A 24,161-nucleotide genomic window follows, 5' to 3' on the forward strand; every position below is an offset into this window, starting at 1 on the left:
CCGGGCAGAGAAAATCCCCAATCTGACCGGGAATCGAAACCGGGACCCCGTGATCCAGAGGTAGCAACGCTAGCTACTAGACCATGAGCTGTGGATTCAGCATGTACGGTGAGAAAGCAAAGACCCTACAACAATCGTCGAAAGGGTCCAGTTTGGAGGGCATTCCCAGGGTGAATTATTCTGGAAAGTACAATGGACTGACACAGGTGTGCATCTGTCCTTATCCACCCCTACATGCAGTTTTTTTCCCCCTCAGAAAGATGGCATCTAGCAGTAGGAGAATGCAACACCTCACGTAGCTCGCGGTGTACGTTTGTGTTTCGAAGAGCACCAGCATGAGTTTACCGTATTTCCCTGGCCACCAAACTCCCCAAAATAAAAACCCAATCGTTCACCTGTGAGACCACCTCGATTTGGCTGCTCGTGTCCTGGATTCTCAAGCGAGAAACCTAGTACATCGGATCATGGAACTGGAGTCGGCATGGCTCCACTTCCTTGTCGGTACCTTTCAGAGCCTTATTGACTCCTTTCCCACACGTCTCGCAGAGGTCGGCACTTCAAAGCATGGTTATTCATGCTTTTACAAGTGGTCTCATTAATCTGGTCAGTGTAGGGGCGGAAAATGTATGAAATTGTGTTTGATGAAGACACGGCTTTTATATCGGCATAATTTACTAACTGCACAGATAGTGTGATAATGATTTAGTTACTGAACTAAAGTTGAGTAAAAGTTTACGAAACGGCTCATATAGAGACCTTTCATCTTGGGCGTACAAATCTCAGCCATAGAACGAGTGCCTCGTAATAACTTAAATGTGGTGAACGCGCAGACGATATAGCGACTGCCAAAAGACAGCCATCCTAATCCTCCATGGCCTATACAAATGAGAGAGAACGTTCACAGCCGGTCGATGTCAATACGCTTTTCTTGTGTCATCTGTTTTCTGACTGGTCTGATGCTGGCCGTCACGAATTACTCTCGAGCGCCAAACTCTTCATCTCAGAGTAGTACTTGCGAGGTACGTCCTCAGTTATTTTCTGGATGTATTCTAAACTCTTTCTCCACTTCTTACCCTCGTCAGCTCGCTCTAGTAGCGTGGAAGTTATCGCGCGATGTCTTAATAGTTGTCTTACCATTCTGTCCCTTCTTCTTGCCAGTATTTTGCATATTCTCCTTTTGTCACCGAATCAGCGGAGAACCTCCTCATTCCTTACATTACCAGTACACCTAATTTTCAACATTCACCCAAAGCATCATATCTCAAATGATTCGATTATCTTCTATTCCAGTTTTACCACAGTTTGTGTTTCACTACGATACAACGCTGTGCTGCAAACATAATGTCTCATAAAACACTCACTGTCAATACCAGCCCTTGCCAAAATTCGTTCGAGAGATGTGAGGGCATGTTGCCATCTTCCAGTCGGCACTGAAGAAAAAATGTGGAAATTTGTGTGAAATCTTGGGACTTAACTGCTAAGGTCATCATTCCCTAAACTTACACACTACTTAACCTAAATTAGTCTAAGTACAAACACACACACCTATGCCCAAGGGAGGACTCGAACCTCCGCCGAGACCAGCCGCACAGTCCATGACTGCAGCGCCTCAGACCGCTCGGCTAATCCCGCGCGGCGGCACTGAAGATCGACTTCGATCACCTAGAAGTTATATATTGTCAAAGGCACTCGGCGCCCTCCTCAGTGAAGCCACCGATTCTTAGATATCGCACCCGTGACTTGTCTGCCCAATCGAACCGACCCAGTGAACATTACTTAAGGACGTTCTTGCTTTCGGTAACTGCATTAATAAATTAGGTTTCATGGTAACTTCTGTGTTCACCTGTCAGTCAGCTCTACTCTCGATGCACGTTCCCTTTAGAGGCAATGTTTAGTTTCATTGACGATGAACAGCCACGACGCCCATCCAAGTCCAATAAATTTTACCAGTTTGCCTGTTCCTTTCGAATTTCAAATTTTTAACACCAGCGTGGGCATATTTGTTGCAACTTTTTAACACCAGCGTGGGCATATTCGTTGCAAATTTTTAACACCAGTGTGAGCATATTAGGATGCTACATCTCTTTGATGCCCAGCGTTTGACTCGGAATCACATTAGATGCTACGATATCCTTCCATTGTTGAGACGCATAATCTATACCGACCACGTGATGAATTCCCGTACGTTAATGTTGTTCGATCCGATATGTGCGCTACCCATTATCTGTCCAATTAAAATTATTTGCTACATTACAGATTAATTCGATTAAGCCTTCGTCAACAACTGGGTCTTCAAATGGTTCAAATGGCTCTGAGCACTATGGGACTTAACTTCAGAGGTTATCAGTCCCATAGAACTTAGAACTACTTAAACCTAACTAACTAAGGAAATCACACACATCTATGCCCGAGGCAGGATTCGAACTTGCGACCGTAGCGGTCGCGCGGTTCCAGACTGAAGCGCCTAGAACCGCTCGGCCACCCCGGCCGGCCAACTGGGTGCTCCTGAGGCCTATTGGACTGCGGTGGATTTGATTTGTTTTCCGTTGTAATTGTTTTAAATCTATTTGACATCCGTAAGGATTTGTACGTTTTATCTGTTACGGAATGAACTCTTTCCTGTGACCTTCACTGTTAAACTTCATGAAAAATTCTTAGTCTATGAATTCGCCTGTGTTGTAGTTATTTATTAACTTATTTGTCGTGTGGAAACAACAGAAAATACTAAGAAACACATATAGTTTACAATTATACATTTAAGCTTGTAACTCAAGGCTAATATGCTTAAATTCTGAAAATTAATAATTTAGTGGTACTAAGAGGACAACGAATGTTTGTGTGAATTCCTAAGGAACCACACTGCTAGACTTACACACTACCTAAACTAACTTACGCTAAGAACAACATACATACCCATGCTCGAGGGAGGACTCGAACCTCCGGCTGGAGGAGCCTCGCAATCCGTGACATGGCGCCTCAACCAACGAGGCCACTCCTCGCGGCAAGAGGACAACATTTGAACTCTAAAATTAGGAGAGTTAATTGAAGAATATACATTTAATTAGAGTTCAACATCTAGTGGATAAAGCCAATTGACGGCAGAGGGAGCCACATGAATAAAGCCACTGAATGGTCCTGGATACCTCGTCAGAGGGCCATACCTGACAGTACACTGAACGGTTTGTTCTGCGGTTTCCCAGTCGCAAGCTGGAGAGTTACGGAGCCCTCACTTGGGAATCACAGCACTGAACCTGGCGTAACCGGTTCCAGTCCTGTTCAGTCTTCTCCTCTCACTTATCTTCAGATAAATTATTGGTAGACTATGCACGTGGATCTCGAGCACCTTGATGTTTTATTGTTGCAGCATACCACCTTTTACACCACACTTCCTTATTGTCAAATTTTTTGTTGTTTCTGTATTGGCAGAATCTGGAGGGGACATGGAGTTGGAGGAAAATGGTAGGGTGCTATTCAGTTTCCTTAAAATAATTATTACATAGTAATTCGAACTTCAATATTAAAAACCCAAAACCATTATTTAAATCTGACAGAGTGAATAACACATGATATGTACTTCATATTACAATTTATGTTGACATCGTGCTAGAAGAACTGACAGTTTAACAGTGTGATGGTGATCCACATGAAATCAAGATGAAACCAGAAATTTGACACACTAACTATAGCTCAACAACATAAGATTTCAAAAGTGCCATCAGTTTCATGGAGCTGACTTAAGAACTACAGAAGTCAAAGACTGAGTTCCAGAAGAATGACTTGCAATGGCCATATATATTATTGAAACTTATGAGAGATGTTTCAGCAAAGTTCACTGCAGTGAACAGATTTTAACACTCGTTGACACGCGTCATCAGACATCGGTTCACGCCTCGCATCTGTGAGATACACATTTTGTTAAGTGAAAAAAAGTAATGCTCCGTATTTCTCATTTAAAAAACTACACTTGCAACATCTAGTTGAGAATGTTATTTAATAAATAAACTACAAGTTCACAGAACTTCAGACAAAAAAGTTAAACCTGACTAGTACAATTAGGCTACTAAAAAAGAAGCAAATAAAAAAAGTCCCCAACAACCCGTACTTTTACAAAATGGCACTCTGAATGACTTTCATCACTGTCATAATCAACTTTACACAAATGGTACAAAAATAGCCGGTGTGTAGTAGGCATAAATATAGGCCACATTCTTTGTATGCATATACTGTATGTTGAATCTTACACTCCTGGAAATTGAAATAAGAACACCGTGAATTCATTGTCCCAGGAAGGGGAAACTTTATTGACACATTCCTGGGGTCAGATACATCACATGATCACACTGACAGAACCACAGCCACATAGACACAGGCAACAGAGCATGCACAATGTCGGCACTAGTACAGTGTATATCCACCTTTCGCAGCAATGCAGGCTGCTATTCTCCCATGGAGACGATCGTAGAGATGCTGGATGTAGTCCTGTGGAACGGCTTGCCATGCCATTTCCACCTGGCGCCTCAGTTGGACCAGCGTTCGTGTTGGACGTGCAGACCGCGTGAGACGACGCTTCATCCAGTCCCAAACATGCTCAATGGGGGACAGATCCGGAGATCTTGCTGGCCAGGGTAGTTGACTTACACTTTCTAGAGCTCGTTGGGTGGCACGGGATACATGCGGACGTGCATTGTCCTGTTGGAACAGAAAGTTCCCTTGCCGCTCTAGGAATGGTAGAACGATGGGTTCGATGACGGTTTGGACGTACCGTACACTATTCAGTGTCCCCTTGACGATCACCAGTGGTGTACGGCCAGTGTAGGAGATCGCTCCCCACACCATGATGCCGGGTGTTGGCCCTGTGTGCCTCGGTCGTATGCAGTCCTGATTGTGGCGCTCACCTGCACGGCGCCAAACACGCATACGACCATCATTGGCACCAAGGCAGAATCGACTCTCATCGCTAAAGACGACTCGTCTCCATTCGTCCCTCCATTCACGCCTGTCGCGACACCACTGGAGGCGGGCAGCACGATGTTGTGGCGAGAGCGGAAGACGGCCTAACGGTGTGCGGGACCGTAGCCCAGCTTCATGGAGACGGTTGCGAATGGTCCTCGCCGATACCCCAGGAGCAACAGTGTCCCTAATTTGCTGGGAAGTGGCGGTGCGGTCCCCTACGGCACTGCGTAGGATCCTACGGTCTTGGCGTGCATCCGTGCGTCGCTGCGGTCCGGTCCCAGGTCGACGGGCACGTGCACCTTCCGCCGACCACTGGCGACAACATCGATGTACTGTGGAGACCTCACGCCCCACGTGTTGAGCAATTCGGTGGTACGTCCACCCGGCCTCCCGCATGCCCACTATACGCCCTCGCTCAAAGTCCGTCAACTGCACATACGGTTCACGTCCACGCTGTCGCGGCATGCTACCAGTGTTAAAGACTGCGATGGAGCTCCGTATGCCACGGCAAACTGGCTGACACTGACGGCGGCGGTGCACAAATGCTGCGCAGCTAGCTCCATTCGACGGCCAACACCGCGGTTCCTGGTGTGTCCGCTGTGCCGTGCGTGTGATCATTGCTTGTACAGCCCTCTCGCAGTGTCCAGAGGAAGTATGATGGGTCTGACACACCGGTGTCAATGTGTTCTTTTTTCCATTTCCAGGAGTGTATATAAGGTGAGTCTTATTTTATTTTCATGGTCCCAGCAGGGTTGGCAGCGCTTCCGTTTGTGGGCTTCAGTATCAGTTGTTTCAAAGTTGCTTCAAGTTGGTGGTAATTGATGTTGAGGAAGAAGTTCTCGAACATGTAAGGTCATAGTGCGTGGTAAGGGTGGAAGCTAATAAACTGTTACGTTACGAGATCTTTTGCCAGCTCACGAACGAAAACTCGACGGGGTGGCTCCTTTCGTCCATTCCCCAGGAAAATTACGTCACTGTTGATTCCAACTACGTTTTGAAAGGTGGAAAACATTACCATTGGCCAAATTTTCGTGCCTCTTTGAACTCTGTAAACAGAATACATTTTGTCAGCCATGTCCACAACAAGTTTATGTGTATTATAACACTTAATAAGTTCTGTTCTTTTTTTCCCCACGTCCTTCGTCAATTGCTCAGTCCAAATGCTTACCAGAAATCAAAAGCATATTCTCTTTATTCTTTTTGCTGTGCGGCACATTGTAAGGTGTCCGGCAAATCCAACACCTTCCATAAAAACCCTGACATGACAAGCAAATCCGGCAGTATGTCACATAGCTCCGAATAAATCCTGACATAAAATTAACCAAAGTAATACAATCAACGAGTGAGCAAATGGAATACCACAGACTAACACAAGAATGCCTAAATGCATGTCATACCTTCCCACCGTGAGACAGACGCAGTTCCGAGGGGAGGAACGAGAACAGAAGCCGAGAGCAGAATCGTGTTAAGCTAGAAGGCCCTACGATAAGGGATGGACACCCATGTCGCCAGCTAACCACCAGGACCACCCCCGAGCCCATGTTAAAAGCTAGAGCCCTCCAGAAGAACAGTATAGATCTTACGATAACACTAAAAGTGCCACACCAGCCGCAAGTTTTAGCGTGAGACTTTTTCGCATCTCTGTTACGTTGCAAACGTTAAAAACATTGCCCCACCACGAAAAATAGCCGCCAGGACTACCCCCAGCCCATGTCAAAAGATAGAACCCTCCAGAAGAACAGTATAGTTCTTACGATAGCCCTAAAAGGGCCACAGCAGCTGCAAGTTTTAGCGTAAGACTTTTTCGCGTCTCTGTTACGTTGAAAACTTTAAAACATTGCCCCACCACGAAAAGTATAACGTTTCTCATTGGATAGACAGAATATTTGTAGGCGGAGCTTAAGGTTAACATTGAGACCCTGATTGGTCAGATGAAAACACAGCCAGATAGTTTTTTTTTAAACCAACTTCGGTAAATTGTAGTAAGGAGAAGTTAGAAGAGGGTTGCTTCCGAGACGGCGAGATGCGTGGAGCTGTGCCGACCGCCGCTCCCTGACGCTGACTAACCACCGACAAGGTAATGAACGCACGCGATGCCGCATAAGCACTCATAAAGCTTCACTCAGAACTGCAGAAGTCTCATCTGTTACATCCCCTTTTTGCGTAATACTAGTGTAAATCGTCAATTAAAGCTCATGGTATTCACATTTGCTACGTAAGTTAAAATCTGAAACGCGTTGATTTTTCTGTTATATAATTATTGAGAAGCCACATCAGCCACTGTAATTTACGACAAGTTAGATAAGTAATTAAAGATAATTGAGGGTTACTGTAGACCATTTTGATAGTTTTCTTTTTTATGAAACTTAACTTAAAACTAGATTATAGATATAATATGGCATAGGTCGTCCTTCGATCCATTGTAGAGCTTGGAAACCCATTCAGGGAATATTCGTTCACATTTTTATTGAACGCAGTTGGTTTTTATCATCCTGTATTAAAATATTTCCTTTCATCAATAATGCAATTTATATACAATGTTTTGTGAGTAGAATAAAATTTCCAATGGTAAACTTAACTGCTCTTTCGACGTTATTTTACCAGCTAACTAAAAATAGGAAAGCCTTGAACCCCTTCCACTAAATTTAGTTATTATTAAGATTCTTTTACAGGGAGTGCAGTGGAACTGACGCTGAAATCATTAAGTATTTGATTATATCATCGCTAGTCTCACTGAACTCTTCTGAACTCTACATGTCATGTGTGGTCTGGCGTCTCCTTACCAGCAACAGGTCCCAGGTTCAAACTAGTCAATTCCCTAAAAAACACGCTCAGAGCGTCGTTGCGCGAAAGTGGTAGGGAGACACAACTTAGAACAAACAGACACCACGCAGAATGTTAGAACATATCAAACCATAGTGAAACGGTGGAGAATGTCTCCCTGTTTCTCAAATCTTAGATTTCTTTCGTGATTTCCATTTGTTCTTTTTAAAAGTCCCCACATAGTACAGCCCATATTTTGCTGACAAGGTGCGAAGGAAGTAACATCACTGAACCAGTAGTCAGCTGTTACATTATGACGTGATTTACTAAGAGGGCCAACCAGGCGTTGAACGACATCCACAGATTTATTACTTACCTGGAAAGGGCCATCTGGTTGCTTCCCTGCGTAGCTTTTCATGTTGCATGTATAATACACGCTTGAATCGACAACGCCAAGTATTTTAACACCATATTTAGCGGTCTTAGAATTTATATGCTGAGTAAAGCTGCACCTATCCATACATGCCTCCAGTTTCTCATCGATGGTGGCGTCTTCTCCCACTACTCTTTTCTGTCTTCACGAATTTTTTAAAAATGTTCCTGATAGGGGCAAGGCGATCGAGTGTTTTTCGCTCTTTCCTTTTTTGCCTGTAAGCGAATCGTAGAGTTCGAACTAAGAAAAGAAACCTATTGATGCCCACAGTGAGAAGAAATATCTGAATCCCGGATCCATCTACAGCGCATAAATCTGAAAGGATCAATTTTCCTGTTTATAAGCTACAGCAATATAGTGAAGGCCAATAAATGTACTTATCTCGGTTTCGTATGTCTTTTTAGCGTCTCTGTTAAGTGAATGATTACGTTGGATGCTATGAATATATTGCTTTGCGATCATTAGAACTATTTCTAAAATGGTATCATCAAAACAACACAGCCACGTTTCCAGAATGATCTGTGACTCTTCCACCTTTTCGTCTTGGACGAGGCCTTATGAGGTTGTTTTCGACCCTCCTCTTATTTGAATAAAGTGGTTTTCCTCGATGAAACTGACCCCCAATATTTTTCTTCCTTCCTTTTTGAGTCAAACAGAAGAGGTCTCGTTGTCTTCATAATAAGGTGGTGAGCGTGAAAGATTTTGTTCACTGACACTGAACAAAGTCATTCAGAGTCAGAGTTCTCTTCGCGTTTTTGAATCCTTTCTTCTGCATCGGTGTCAACTTCCTCTTTTGGAACCTCTGGAATGAAGTTTGACGTTCCTTCAGAAGATGAAGCTAGTGAAGGCAGACTTTCTTCGTCATCACTCTGGTCAAAGCCACCAAATGAAGGTGGTGAATTTGTAGGATTTCGGCGGGGTTATCGACATCATACTATACTATTTTTGTCGGCATTTTGAACCTGACAATCAAAAATACTATCGATTGGAAAAAAGCATTATGTTCGAATAGCTAGGACGAAATGAAGTTACTCAGAACAGTTTGAATAGTCAAAATAACATAAATACACGCATTTTATCAGAGATATACATGAGTACGTATCACGCACACAAACCTACTTTCGCAAAAATAGTTATAATCACAAGGTACCATAGCGTATACTACAAAGAACGTTGAAAACTGAAATCAAAAATGAAATATTTAAAAATACTTATTTAAAAACACGTGGGGTATCTATCACATACAAAAGAGCGAGGAAAACACAACAACGCTCGACTAACACATTGAGGAACACGTGCTTGAGGAATAGGAGAGAGGAAGACAACGTCGCCCTTGCGCGGCTAAATCTGTCATGAGACAAGTTCAGCTGTGTGTCACATACATAGAGTGTAGTGGAGTGTTAAAAGGAGCTACAATTATTACATAACTTCTGCTAGTGAACACTTCAAAATATAAAGGTTAAACAAACGAATATCAAATAAAGCAAATCTCCGGCACACATCCTTTTCAAACAGTATCTACCTGTAGGAGGTGTAACATGTCACTAGAAAGAGTGGTAGTTCCTAGAAAACAGTAGCAATAGCCTATAATTAAATAGCGGTTTTCTGTAACTGACAACAAGTAATAATTACCACTGACTAGCTTACAGCATGACAAATGAAAACACTGACTAGCTTACAACACGACAAGTTCATACTCAGCCTGTAAGAGCCTGGTTCTAATTGATAACAGATAGGTATAATTCACGCTATCAAGTGGTCAAGTGGCTGCTTCCTGAGTTTTTACCGTGACATCAGTCATCAAGGTGGCCTTTACAACGCATTAACAGAGAAGAACATTTGACCAGAAATACCTGAAACATAGATTTTGTCACCACAAGCAACCAAAACAACTAAAGCATAAGTGTTACGTGCAATAATTATTGATCAGAATGTTAACAAAACACGATCAACTTGAGGCCACAAAACTGTCCATATATTGACATGAGAATAAACAGAACTCGACTTTCAGATATAAACAGGAGTGAACGGCATAAGAAGTACAAAATTCATCACGGCTTTCTGGAGGACTCTGCAGAAGGAAATCACCGGAACACAGCTTAGATCTCTAGATCAGCTGGTATTAATATGTTGGATATAGGACACCAGAGTTAGAATAACTGACAAGACTCCCACTACAGTCTACCACAATGTCAACAATTTATTGCAGACTTCAAAAGAGTCCGCTCCACAGAATTCCAAAATACTCACTCTCCTCATTTGCTCTCCAAGATGGTAACAGAGCTCTTCGAGACACATATGCGTCTAGCAATGGCAAGCCGGACCACGCTACTACACAAGCAACAGCCACCTCAAGGCATCCTGCAGCCGACCGCCCCCGGCGACTGTCGTCGCAGTCCGCGTCACTCGCGACACCTCGCGGAGGGTCACCACACAATTCATGGCGCTGCTCTCGGAGGGAAACCCACGACAACTTGTACGAGCCCACTGCACAAGAAACCCTCTGACGGGAAAATTTCGAGAGAGCATGCGAATTACCCAAGAAGTTAGAATGTGCAGCAAAACCATCGCAAAGGAATTTGATAAAAGCGAGCCCAACGACTCAGTTTCTTCTTGACGTCAAGCGGTCTGGAAGAGAGACATTTAACACTATATGAATTGGAAGGTCATCCCTCCATCTATACACCCTTCATCTCCTTTCCCAAGGTGGCTTCCATCAACTCAACCTCCCGGATAATGCCCTCTCTCCCTCCATTTATCCCTCCTATCAACTCTGACCCTCACCCCCCCTTTCCTCCATCCTTTCTCTGGGCTCCCTCTTCCCCCACTTCCATCCTGTGTTTTTCTCCCCGCCTAATCTCTCCCTCCCTCCCTTCTCCCCCTCCTCCAAGTCCTTTTGTATTCCCCTCCTCTTCCTTCCCCACTCCCTGTCACATCTGCTCAGCACCCCTACCCCTCTTATGGGTCCTCCTCCTCCATTGGCTCCTTTCCTCCCTCCTCCCTTCGCTTTTTCTCTCCTTCCTCCCTTTTTATTTTCCCATCATCTGTCCAGTTTTCCCCCTCCTGCTCTCGGCTGTGGTATGTCATATTTGTGCCAACTTTTTAGAGCAGTGTTTAAGTGAGTGTTCAGTGTTGTTCGTCTTTCCAAAGTGTTGCGACACAAAGTGTGTCCACCATTTCACCTTTAAGTCACCGATTTTATCGCCAACTTTTATTATTTATCATCTTCATCTTTTTAACACAAATTCTGTAGGCTGAAGAGCGGCGTACTAAGCTGCTGCCAGCCCGCCCCCTTCAGGGAGGATTTAAACTCAATAAAGAAAAATAAAAGAAGGTCATGGGGGAGTCATTTTAGACAGGTTGCGTCTTGGCGCCGCAGTTAAGGTGGTGGAATGTTACTGATTTGCTGTCAAGGGATAGGTGTGGATTTTAGTATACCCATAATAGTTACTGCAACAGGGTAATAGAAATGCAACTTTCCACTTATTGAGATTACACATGAACTATTACTAGAGCTTACTAATTGTGCTTCGTCAGAAAATCTTATCACAGACAAGTACTTTACTTGACTAGTAACGTCGACTCTGTGAAACAACTCAGAGAACCTTGGCACACCGTACTGGTTAAGCATATGTTGTACGAATTTATTTGACTGTATCATAGACTAATGGGAACGAAGTAGTTTATTTTCATGAACATTCTGAGCAACGTTTGGACATCTTGGCATTTAAGTTGTTGTTATGCCTCCTACGAACTTCGTATAAATGTTATATCAACAAAAGAAGCAATGTATGGTGGCTTCATGACCGACCGCAATTTGTGTAGAATAGCTAACTTGTTGTCGAGATATGCAGTACAGATATGAGATGAATGCGTATCCAGAAGCTTTGCAAGCAGTAAAAAGCAAATATTCTTTTCCCGGTTATTTTCCTTTGTACTCTGAGAAATCTTAATAATTGTGTCATTTCTGTAACCGATATTTTTGCTTTAAACTAAAATGTCCTTGTTGGTATCCTAAAAGTGTCTTTTGAAAGCCTGTGTAGCCGGCTGGACCGACAGAAAGATTTAAAGTACTTCTTTCTTCTCTGAATGCAAAGAACGCCAGAAATGTTTTCTCATTTGTCCGTCCTTCACGAGCTCCCTCAACCGTCTGTCCCCTTTCTCCACGCTGCGTCCACAGGACCGCCAGAAATTAACCTACTCCAGTTATGTTTTAGCACGGTTCTAAATAAATATCTTAAATTTTTAATTACGTAATTTGTAACACCAGCATGACCTCCAAGGCTGTACAGTTTTTATTGTTATCTTAAGTTGAAAGAAAGAAAAGGTTACTAAAGCTCCATATTACTGTCAGTATTTCAGTATTCTCGTTTTACATTCGTTGTACTCTGAATTCTAGATAAAAGTGTTTAGTTTCCAATTGATGCTACTGTAGCCATATATATTTTCTGATGGTGTTGACATTACGCCATATATTCCCCAGGTCTTTCTCGAATTTTGATAAACACTAAGGAAATCGAATGACATTTGTCATGTTAAATTATGGTAAGAATTTATTAACAATCCGTCTCGATGGAGAACGAACTGTAGTTCTTCAACTAAGGACGTGAGACCGATAAACTTATGTCACATATTGAGAATAGCGTGATAACACAACAGTGATGTATTTAAAAGAATCCGTTTTTAAGTTCCTGAAGCGTACATAAACGACATATACGTACCGGAGGTAATAAAGGGAATGATCGAAGGTTGTAACAATGGAAAATTGTACTGAAATGCAGGAGGATCTGAAGCGAACTGACGTATGGTGCAGGGAACGGCAATTGAATCTCAATGTAGACAAGTGTAAAGTGCTGCGAATACATAGAAAGATAGATCCCTTATCATTTAGCTACAAAATAGCAGGTCAGCAACTGGAAGCAGTTAATTCCATAAGTTATCTGGGAGTACGCATTAGGAGTGATTTAAAATGGAATGATCATATTAAGTTGATCGTCCGTAAAGCAGATGCCAGACTGAGATTCATTGGAAGAATCCCAAGGAAATGCAATCCGAAAACAAAGGAAGTAGGTTACAGCACGCTTGTTCACCCACTGCTTGAATACTGCTCAGCAGTGTGGGTCCGTACCAGATAGTGTTGATAGAAGAGATAGAGAAGATCCAACGGAGAGCAGCGCGCTTCGTTACAGGATCATTTAGTAATCGCGAAAGCGTTACAGAGATGATAGATAAACTCCAGTGGAAGACTCTGCAGGAGAGACGCTCAGTAACTCGGTACGGGCTTTTGTTAAAGTTTCGGGAACATACCTTCACCGAAGAGTCAAGCAGTATATTGCTCCCTCCTACGTATATCTCGCGAAGAGACCATGAGGATAAAATCAGAGAGATTAGAGCCCACACAGAAGTATACGCCCACACAGAAGCATACCGACAATCCTTCTTTCCACGAACAATAAGAGACTGGAATAGAAGAGAGAATCGATAGAGGTACTCAGGGTACCCTCCGCCACACACCGTCAGGTGGCTTGCGGAGTATGGATGTAGATGTAGATGTAGAATCAGCTGAGTTTCTGAACGACGATAATATTTGTCTCTAATTTTGTTCAATGGCAATTGCTTCGGGTGAATGAAATGACTGAATAACTTCACTTGGTAGCAAACGTTGTTGATTGTTGATAATCTGTTGGGTGTAGGACAACCAAATCAGAGAGAAGTTCTGACGACCTGTTAAAAAGAGGAAACGTAGTTGCATATCTCGAATGAACCCCACACAACTCGTATCACTCAAATCCTGTTAGTAGATTTTGTACTATTCCATCGTAAAAATTGACAGAGAATTACTGCGGGGGGAAATGAGACGAGCATGGCGTATGGTCTTTTACCTCTTCAGACATGGCTACTATGAAAGTTCAAAACCACGTCATGATTCAGGGACCTCACGAGTGAGCGGTTGAAACAAGATGCAGTCTGCGCTATAGCCCTCCACTGGACAGTCCTTTCAAGGAACTGAACTCTGGGTCTAAAATAATTTCGTTTTGTTGCTGGCACACTTTGTTTGTGATTAGTGTAGAAGTTTCCTTCCACAAGTGGCCTCCACAACGTATTTTTAGATGTGTGCGTAGTAATGAATCTTCTTCAACACTATCCACCACCATCTTATCACATTCTACCATGAGAACTATCCTACGGCGAGAACTATGTGCAGAACACTCATTCGTCCGACTTTTCGGATACTGCATTTTGCTCACACATACGTTAAGTAAATGAGGGCTTCCAGAAATAACTGCAATCAAGAGCCTTTTGCGTACAAATTTTATTTGACCATAACCGGTCTCTCGAGTCATCATCAGAAGGTGTATGGATTTTAGTGATTGTAAGATTGTGAGGATCATTGTGTTGCTGTAAAAAAACATAAAAAACGCAATAATTAAGCGATGAATGTGGTGCGGTATTCCACTTTTCTGTCTTGTAACAACTACACAGCGACACACACAATGCTGCAAAGAGTCACTAAAACTGTGTACTATCTGATAATGATTAACTAAGCGACTTGAAAGCGGCCATGGTAAAATCAAAGCTGTACAATCACAGAAGAGGACTGGTTGAAATTATTTCTGAAAATAATCACAGTCTTGTTGTTCCACATCAATGACAGATAAAAGTTGCATTAAACAAATCGCAAATCCCTGCTAAACAGTGAACTGCTTTTTCATTTCAGTCCATTCGTTCTTTATCTCAAAATACTCAATTCACAGTACACTACTGTTTCAAATGCTATCACCCAATAAATCTGGAACATGCGTAAATTGGCCCCACTTACTTGCTTGTGTCTGAATTCTCGATCTGCACTATAAGTTCCTTCCACAAGTCGCCCTTATCAAAATTGCTTGACTTATAGAACATCCCTTGGGGAACGGGGTGAAACAGTGATCATGCAGTAGCAGACTCAGTTACGAAAAGCAGGAGAAAATGTAACTATATTCTGAGCATGAGTAAGTTTTATCTTCGACTCAACAACCCATTAGATATGGACACTGTATGATGCGTAACTTCAGGATTTCATTACTGACGGCAAAGCAAGTGGCGACAATTATAGTACGAAAGAATTAAGGGAGGAAAGCTAATACAGCATGAAGTAATGAGTAGGCTGGTTATCAGACCACATCTTCCACAGCCTATGTACCTGAAAACACTGCTGAGACAATATTCTTATTTAATACGTTAGTATAAGACATAATTCCCCAAAGCATAGTTTCGAGTCAGTGTTGGCGCCAGTATGCTATGGTTCAAATGGCTCTAAGCACTATGGGACTTAACTGCTGTGGTCATCAGTCCCCTAAAACTTAGAACGACTTAAACCTAACTAACCTAAGGACATCATACACATCCATGCCCGAGGCAGGATTCGAACCTGCGACCGTAGCGGTCGCGCGGTTCCAGACTGTAGCACCTAGAACCGCTCGGCCACTCTGGCCGGCCTTTATGCTTCAACTCGATGTTTAAAGAGTTACATTTTTACTTTTCTCATGGTTTATTGTGTACAGATTATGACTGAAAGGAAAAGCCGGATAGTTTCCAAAAGTTTAATTGCAACAACTGAAAGACGTCGCACCGAATCTTGACAGTTCAGATACCGTCACTAAGTGCAGTGGGTATTACAGATTACTGATTCAAATAATGATCTTCAGCTTGGTACTATCAATTTCTGACATATGTTGTTACTTTTCAATGGAAAGCGTAGAACGTAATGGATCCAAATGTTTTTTTTCTCTCTAATTCTTCTTACCTAACCTCTACGCGGTAAGGAATCACGATAAAATCTACATCTGAAAAGCAATTGGGAAACTCGCCTCGGGTGAGGATAGAGAATCGAGGCAGTAGAAAGTAAGACGTTTGCTCGGAGTACATAATCGAAAGGACGGAGTCATCAGTATTAAGGATTTCCTGTAGTTTACTTATATCTCTCGAGATGAATACCTGGATGCTTCATAATGCGGGACTACAAGAATCCTCTATGGTTCGTCATCTGAGAATGTGCTCCAATACGCTCGATAAAAATAGGATGATAATCTTTTACTTTATATATTTCAATAACAATCTTTTCATCCTATACAAACTAATGAAAAGCCAGAAAACTGTATTGAAATGAGTAGAAATATATTCAAAAAAAGGTTTAAATAATTGTTTAGAAATTGGCCGGGAAATAAATATCAAGACAGTTAATGATAGCTTATACATAATATTTTACTCATCGTATTTGAGTCAATTAAGGGTTGTGGCGACGCTACTTCGATGAAACTACACCTGGAGAGCCCTAAAGTAAGAAGGAAGTGGCTACTAGGGGAGATTCTCCAGCTTAGAGCAGCAGTTTCAGACGACGTCGTCAGGAGATCCTGCCGATCCTTCTCTAAGGACGCTGATGGATTACCCAATAACGTGGTCAGAGCCACTTCGAGCTTCAGAATACCCTTCTTACACCGAGGCAGTGGTAGGACCAGGGTGTGGGGCAGCAATCGATACTCCAAACACGCTGAGTCTAGCTCGGCGTGCTGTTCTTGGCCACATTCTAGTCTCCGACTAAGGCACGTAATTTGCACGTATCTCACATATCGCTGTCTAGGTGAACTCGGGGTTTTGCTTTTTGGAATGCTTTTTGGAATGCCTTTCACTGTATAATTATGGAACAGCTTATCAGAGAATATGCCTTTCAAATGCTACATTGAAAGTCGCTTTTTTATAAATTATCACGATTCAGTATTCCGTCACATGTTCACTTGTCTGCTTCAGTATGAGAAACAGTTAACTGTTAAGGCTGCTGTCGCGAAAAGAAATATTGACAAATTAATAATGTGACTCCAGAATGTTTCATCTAGGTAACGCTATGGTAAGATTCCGAAATCAGGTTTTAAACTGAAAAACATTTTCGGGGCCCATATTGAGTCTGATTAAAATTTCTTGATTCTGAACAGGAGATTTAAAATAAAAAAAAAATTGCAGAAAGTTACGAAATTAAGAAATGGAATCTGGTTAAGTGGAAAATACCACATGTTGTTGAGAATTTCAAAAGAGTGTTAGTCATTTACTGACTGAAACAGGGTAAGAGACACTATAGAGGAAGAATGGGTAGCTGTGAGGGATGAAACAGTGAAGACATCGAAGGATCAAATAGGAAAAGAGAGAAGATCTACGAGAAATCCGTGGTTCATGCATGATATACTGAATCTAATTGGTGAAAGAAGAAAATATAAAAATGCAGCAAATAAAACAGGCAAAAGGACATACAGACAGCTAAGAAATGAGACTGACGAGAAGTGAAAACTGGCAAGATAGGTACCGTTAGATGAACAATGTAAGAATGTAGAAGCACTGATGACTATGGTAAATTTAAATGCAGTGTGAAGGAAAACCGAACAGACCTTTCGAAAAAGAGAGGCACTTGTATGAATATTAAGAGTTCAGATGAAAAATCCGTACCAACAAGGCTGAGGAAATACATAGGGGATCTATACAGTGGAAACAAATTTGAAGACAGTATCGTACATAGAGCAGAGGAAGTAAAATAAGATGAAAGATATCACAATGCGAGAAAATTTGACGGAGGACTGAAAGACCTAAGTGGAAATTAGGCCCCTAGAGTAGACGACATTTCCTCAGAATTATTGATGTCCTTGGAGAAGCCAGCCAGGACCAAACTATTCCATCTTGTATGCAAGCTATATGAGGTGAAATATCCACACACTTCAAGAAGCAGGTGATAAAGGGATTACTATTATCAAATCATCAGCTCATATGCGCAAATATTAACACTAGTTATGAGTGAATAGTCAGGGAACAATAATGAGAGCTAAACTATCAGACTAAGCAGACGAATGTAAGGAAGATAACTGAAGCGATACCGTATCCCTTGATTTGCGGAAGATTTCGATACAGTTTGGCACTGTCATTTAGCAAACAAAATATGGGACTACCAGATACTGGATCTGATTGGACACATACTTTTTCGGAGATATAACTCCATGCTTAGCCCTTGACGTGGCAAAATCGACAGATGTAAACGTGAATTCTGCACTATAGAAAGAACGTGAAGTAGGGCAGTTTCTGTTTACAGTATTTATAAATGATATAGCGGATAACGGCGGAAGAACCACGAAGCTTTTTCGAGACGACGCTGTTGTCAAAGCCAGAAATATGTAGCACAATGCAGGAACACCTGCAGAGAATCATCGATTATTGCAGGAACTGGCCGTTAACAACGAACGGAAAGTTGTTCAGATGGCTCCAAGCACTATGGGACTTAACATGAGAGGTCATCAGTCCCCTACACTTAGAACCACTTAAACCTAACTAACCTAAGGACAGCACACACATTCATGCCCGGTGCAGTATTCGAAACTGCGACCGAAGCAGCAGCGCGGTTCCAGACTGAAACGCCTAGAACCGCTCGGCCACAGAGGCTGGGCAGCGAACGGAGATAAACGTAATACACTATGCGTAAATAGGTGAAGAGATTCATTACCCTACGATAAAGCACTTGGTAAAACAAAAACAAAAACTCAAAGAAGTTGGAAACTACAACAACCGCAAAATATTAATTTCTCCACATTTAGGTGATGCTGATTCCGCAACTGTTTTTCAGTTAATGGAAAGCTGTTGCGTAATTTCCACTTCAGTAAGTCCAGAAACGACCGGATCCGTCCATTATATTAGGCCATTATCTAGTATACCTGAGACTACAAAGGCCAAGGAAAAACGCTAACGAGCAATTCAATTAAAGAAGATCAGTTTCTTGTATATCTGGCACCCCCTCCGCAGTTTTTGAGAACTTCCCTTAAAGGTCACCGCAGGTTCGGAGCGGCAGATTATTTTTTGTATATATATGGGTCAAATGGCTCTGAGCACTATGGGACTTAACTTCTGAGGTCATCAGTCCCCTAGAACTTAGAACTACTTCAACCTAACTAACCTAAGGACATCGCACACATCCATGCCCGAGGCAGGATTCGAACCTGAGACCGTAGCGGTCGCCCGGTTCCAGACTGTAGCGCCTAGAACCTCTCGGCCGCCCCGGCCGGCTGTAAATATACGTTTCAAAGGAATAGACGATGTATACACCACGTCCCTGTGGTTATAATTTTACTCGTTGGAGAGGTCGTATCTTTACGCTTTTCATGACTCCCCCTCCACTGAAACTATTATATACTTTTATTAATCCCAAATAATTTTATTTAAAGAGCATGCCGTTCTAGTTCTGAAACACAGCAGAAAATACTATTTTAAGCTAAAGCACGTGAACAGCAGTTTTTACGAATACGACACGCTCATTTTTCTCATGACATCACTGAGCGCGAATCTTATATTTTTAAAACAGTTTGACTTCTCCTGTTTTTATCATCTGATGGTTGTTCTCTGCAGCATAACGTAAGCCGTATCCTTTCTGCACTTATGCCGTAGATATGTAAGCTTCGCCTGCCATCTCTTCTTGTGTAAAAGAATATTTCTATACTCATACTTCAGATACACTTCATAATGGGCTAATGTACAGACCGTAATCGGTCGTGTGTGAGCTTAGCAACTTGTGACGTCGGTGGCATTTGTTACGTTATATATAATATATATATATATATATATATATATATATATATATATATATATATGTATTTACTTTTAATTTATCAGCATGATTATTTCTCAGAGTTATTGCTTTTTCTTATCACTTTTACTTACATGCATAAGTAAATATGAAACGGGTTCTTGAACGGCCGCTGTTATTCATGTACACTCATGCTGAAAAGTATCCGAACGACCTGAATTGCATTTCGCCTGATTCGCATGCAACCCACATAACGCAGCTGTCTAGCAGGTCCTCTAATCGCTCCTCGGTACAGTCGTTTGACTATTGAAAATGGTTCCAACAAGTCACCACTAGAAAACACTGCTCTGTATCGCAATAACTCAAGATGTAAAGTAATACTGTGATACTACAAATAACAGGGAACACCTAATCACAGGTAAGACTGTCCTTAAGGCTTGTAAGCTCACATTTATTACAATAAATGACATACCTGAAATGTTGCCACTCTCATTATTACGTCAGATAGGTAATGCACACAGTAAGTTCTTCGTATTCATGATTTCCTCTTCAAAGTAACATACCGTACTTATTATTTAACACAAAATGACATTAAAAATTTAAGTTATTCACGAGCAGCTAGTTGAGAATAAGTATGGACTTTAAATGACACGACGAACCGTCTCGTTCTGCATATGGATTCAAACTCAGGTCATGCAGACTAAGCAAAGATTTGGTGACTGACGGAAACTAAGAGTCATTCCTGAGCAGGCATACAGAGAGTGATGTACCTCGATTTTAGACAGTATCAGTTAGGAAATACCAACTTTAAATTACATAACGCAAACATTTTTAACGGATGCGAATTCCTACCTAGCACCTATTGTCCCTGTTAAAGAACTACGGGAGATGTTAAATATTGCTTCTTAACAAGTAACTTATTTGAAATGCCGTGAGGTAAAGCTTTGCGTTGGACAGGGATTCGAACCCAGAACCTAATAATATAGATATCGAAGCACAATCAACTGTGACATATCGGATTTTCTCGGCAGTAGCTAGATGTTTTAACCGAAATGACGAGACGAAGCATTAATTTTTTCCTTCCCAGGACTCCAACCCGGCACCTATCGCTGTTATATTACAGAGAGTTTTTTTTTTTTTTTTTGGTCATCAGTCTACTGACTGGTTTGATGCGCCCCGCCACTAATTCCTTTCCTGTGCTAACCTCTTCATCTCAGAGTATCACTTGCAACCTACGTCCTCAATTATTTGCTTGGCGTATTCCAATCTCTGTCTTCCTCTACAGTTTTTGCCCTCTACAGCTTCCTCTAGTACCATGGAAGTCATTTCCTCATGTCTTAGCAGATGTCCAATCATCCTGTCCCTTCTCCTTATCAGTGTTTTCCACATATTCCTTTCCTCTCCGATTCTGCGTAGAACCTCCTCATTCTTTACCTTATCAGTCCACCTAATTTTCAACATTCGTCTATAGCACCGCATCTCAAATGCTTAGATTCTCTACTGTTCCGGTTTTCCCACAGTCCATGTTTCACTACCATACAATGTTGTACTCCAGACGTACATCCTCAGAAATTTCTTCCTCAAATTAAGGCCGGTATTTGATATTAGTAGACTTCTCTTGGCCAGAAATGCCTTCTTTGCCATAGCGAGTCTGCTTTTGATTTGCTCCGTCCGTCATTGGTTATTTTACTGCCTAGGTAGCAGAATTCCTTAACTTCATTGACTCCGTGACCATCAATCCTGATGTTAAGTTTCTCGCTGTTCTCATTTCTACTGCTTCTCATTACCTTCGTGTTTCTCCGATTTACTCTCAAACCATACTGTGTACTCATTAGACTGTTCATTCCGTTCAGCAGATCATTTAATTCTTCTTCACTTTCACTCAGGATAGCAATGTCATCAGCGAATCGTATCATTGATATCCTTTCACCTTGTATTTTAATTCCACTCGTGAAGCTTTCTTTTATTTCCAGCATTGCTTCCTCGTTGTACAGATTGAAGAGTAGGGACGAAAGGCTACAGCCTTGACTTACACCCGTCTTAATACGAGCACTTCGTTCTTGATCGTCCACTCTTATTACTCCCTCTTGGTTGTTGTACATATTGTATATGACCCGTCTCTCCCTATAACTTACCCCTACTTTTTTCAGAATCTAAACAACTTGCACCATTTTATATTGTCGAACGCTTTTTCCAGGTCGACGAATCCTATGAAAGTGTCTTGATTTTTCTTTAGCCTTGCTTCCATTATTAGCCGTAACGTCAGAATTGCCTCTCTCGTCCCTTTACTTTTACTAAAGCCAAACTGATCGTCACCTAGCGCTTTGTCAATTTTCTTTTCCATTCTTCTGTATATTATTCTTGTAAGCAGCTTCGATGCATGAGCTGTTAAGCTGATTGTGCGATAATTCTCGCACTTGTCAGCTCTTGCCGTCTTCGGAATTGTGTGGATGATGCTTTTCCGAAAGTCAGATGGTATATCGCCAGACTCATATATTCTACACACCAACGTGAATAGTCGTTTTGTTGCCACTTCCCCCAATGATTTTAGAAATTCTGATGGAATGTTATCTATTCCTTCTGCCTTATTTGACCGTAAGTCCTCCAAAGCTCTTTTAAATTCCGATTCTAATACGGGATCCCCTATCTCTTCTAAATCGACTTCTGATTCTTCTTCTATCACATCAGACAAATCTTCACCCTAATAGAGGCTTTCAATGTATTCTTTCTCCCTATCTGCTCTCTCCTCTGCATTTAACAGTGGAATTCCCGTTGCACTCTTAATGTTACCACCGTTGCTTTTAATGTCACCAAAGGTTGTTTTGACTTTCCTGTATGCTGAGTCTGTCCTTCCGACAATCATATCTTTTTCGATGTCTTCACATTCTTCCTGCAGCCATTTCGTCTTAGCTTCCCTGCACTTCCTATTTATTTTATTCCTCAGTGACTTGTATTTCTGTATTCCTGATTTTCCCGGAACATGTTTGTACTTCCTCCTTTCTTCAATCAACTGAAGTATTTCTTCTGTTACCCATGGTTTCTTCGCAGCTACCTTCTTTGTACCTATGTTTTCCTTGCCAGCTTCAGTGATGGCCCTTTTTAGAGAGGTCCATTCCTCTTCAACTGTACTGCCTACTGCGCTATTCCTTATTGCTGTATTTATGGCGTTAGAGAACTTCAAACGTATCTCGTCATTCCTTAGTTCTTCCGTATCCCACTTCTTTGCGTATTGATTCTTCCTGACTAATGTCTTGAACTTCAGCCTACCCTTCATCACTACTATATTGTGATCTGAGTCTATATTTGCTCCTGGGTACGCCTTACAATCCAGTATCTGATTTAGGAATCTCTGTCTGACCATGATGTAATCTAATTGAAATCTTCCCGTATCTCCCGGCCTTTTCCAAGTTTACCTCCTCCTTTTGTGATTCTTGAACAGGGTATTCGCTATTACTAGCTGAAACTTGTTACAGAACTCAATTAGTCTTTCTCCTCTTTCATTCCTTGTCCCAAGCCCATATTCTCCTGTAACCTTTTCTTCTACTCCTTCCCCTACAACTGCATTGCAGTCGCCCATGACTAATAGATTTTCGTCCCCTTTACATACTGCATTACCCTTTCAATATCCTCATACACTTTCTCTATCTGTTCATCATCAACTTGCGACGTCGGCATGTACACCTGAACTATCGTTGTCGGTGTTGGTCTGCTGTCGATTCTGCTTAGAACAACTCAGTCACTGAACTGTTCACAGTAACACACCCTCTGCCCTACCTTCCTATTCATAACGAATCCTACACCTGTTATACCATTTTCTGCTGCTGTTGATATTACCCGATACTCATCTGACCAGAAACCTTTGTTTTCCTTCCCCTTCACTTCACTGACCCCTACTATATCTAGATTGAGCTTTTGCATTTCCCTTTTCAGATTTTCTAGTTTCCCTACCACGTTCAAGCTTCTGACATTCCACGCCCCGACGCGTAGAACGTTATCCTTTCGTTGATTATTCAATCTTTTTCTCATGGTAACCTCCCCCTTGGCAGTCGCCTCCCGGAGATCCGAATGGGGGACTATTCCGGAATCTTTTGCCAATGGAGAGATCATCTTGACACTTCATCAATTACAGGCCACATGTCCTGTGGATACACGTTACGTGTCTTAAATGCAGTGGTTTCCATTGCCTTCTGCATCCTCATGTCGTTGATCATTGCTGATTCTTCCGGCTTTAGGGGCAATTTCCCACCCCTACGACATGAGAGTGCCCTGAACCTCTATCCGCTCCTCCGCCCTATTTGACAAGGCCGTTGGCAGAATGAGGCTGACTTCTTATGCCGAAAGTCTTCGTCCGCCAATGCTGATTAATTATCAAAATTTAGGCAGTGGCGGGGATTGAACCCGGGACCGAAGACATTCTGATTA

This window comes from Schistocerca piceifrons, chromosome 1 (genome assembly GCF_021461385.2).
Source record: "Schistocerca piceifrons isolate TAMUIC-IGC-003096 chromosome 1, iqSchPice1.1, whole genome shotgun sequence".
Taxonomy (NCBI): domain Eukaryota; kingdom Metazoa; phylum Arthropoda; class Insecta; order Orthoptera; family Acrididae; genus Schistocerca; species Schistocerca piceifrons.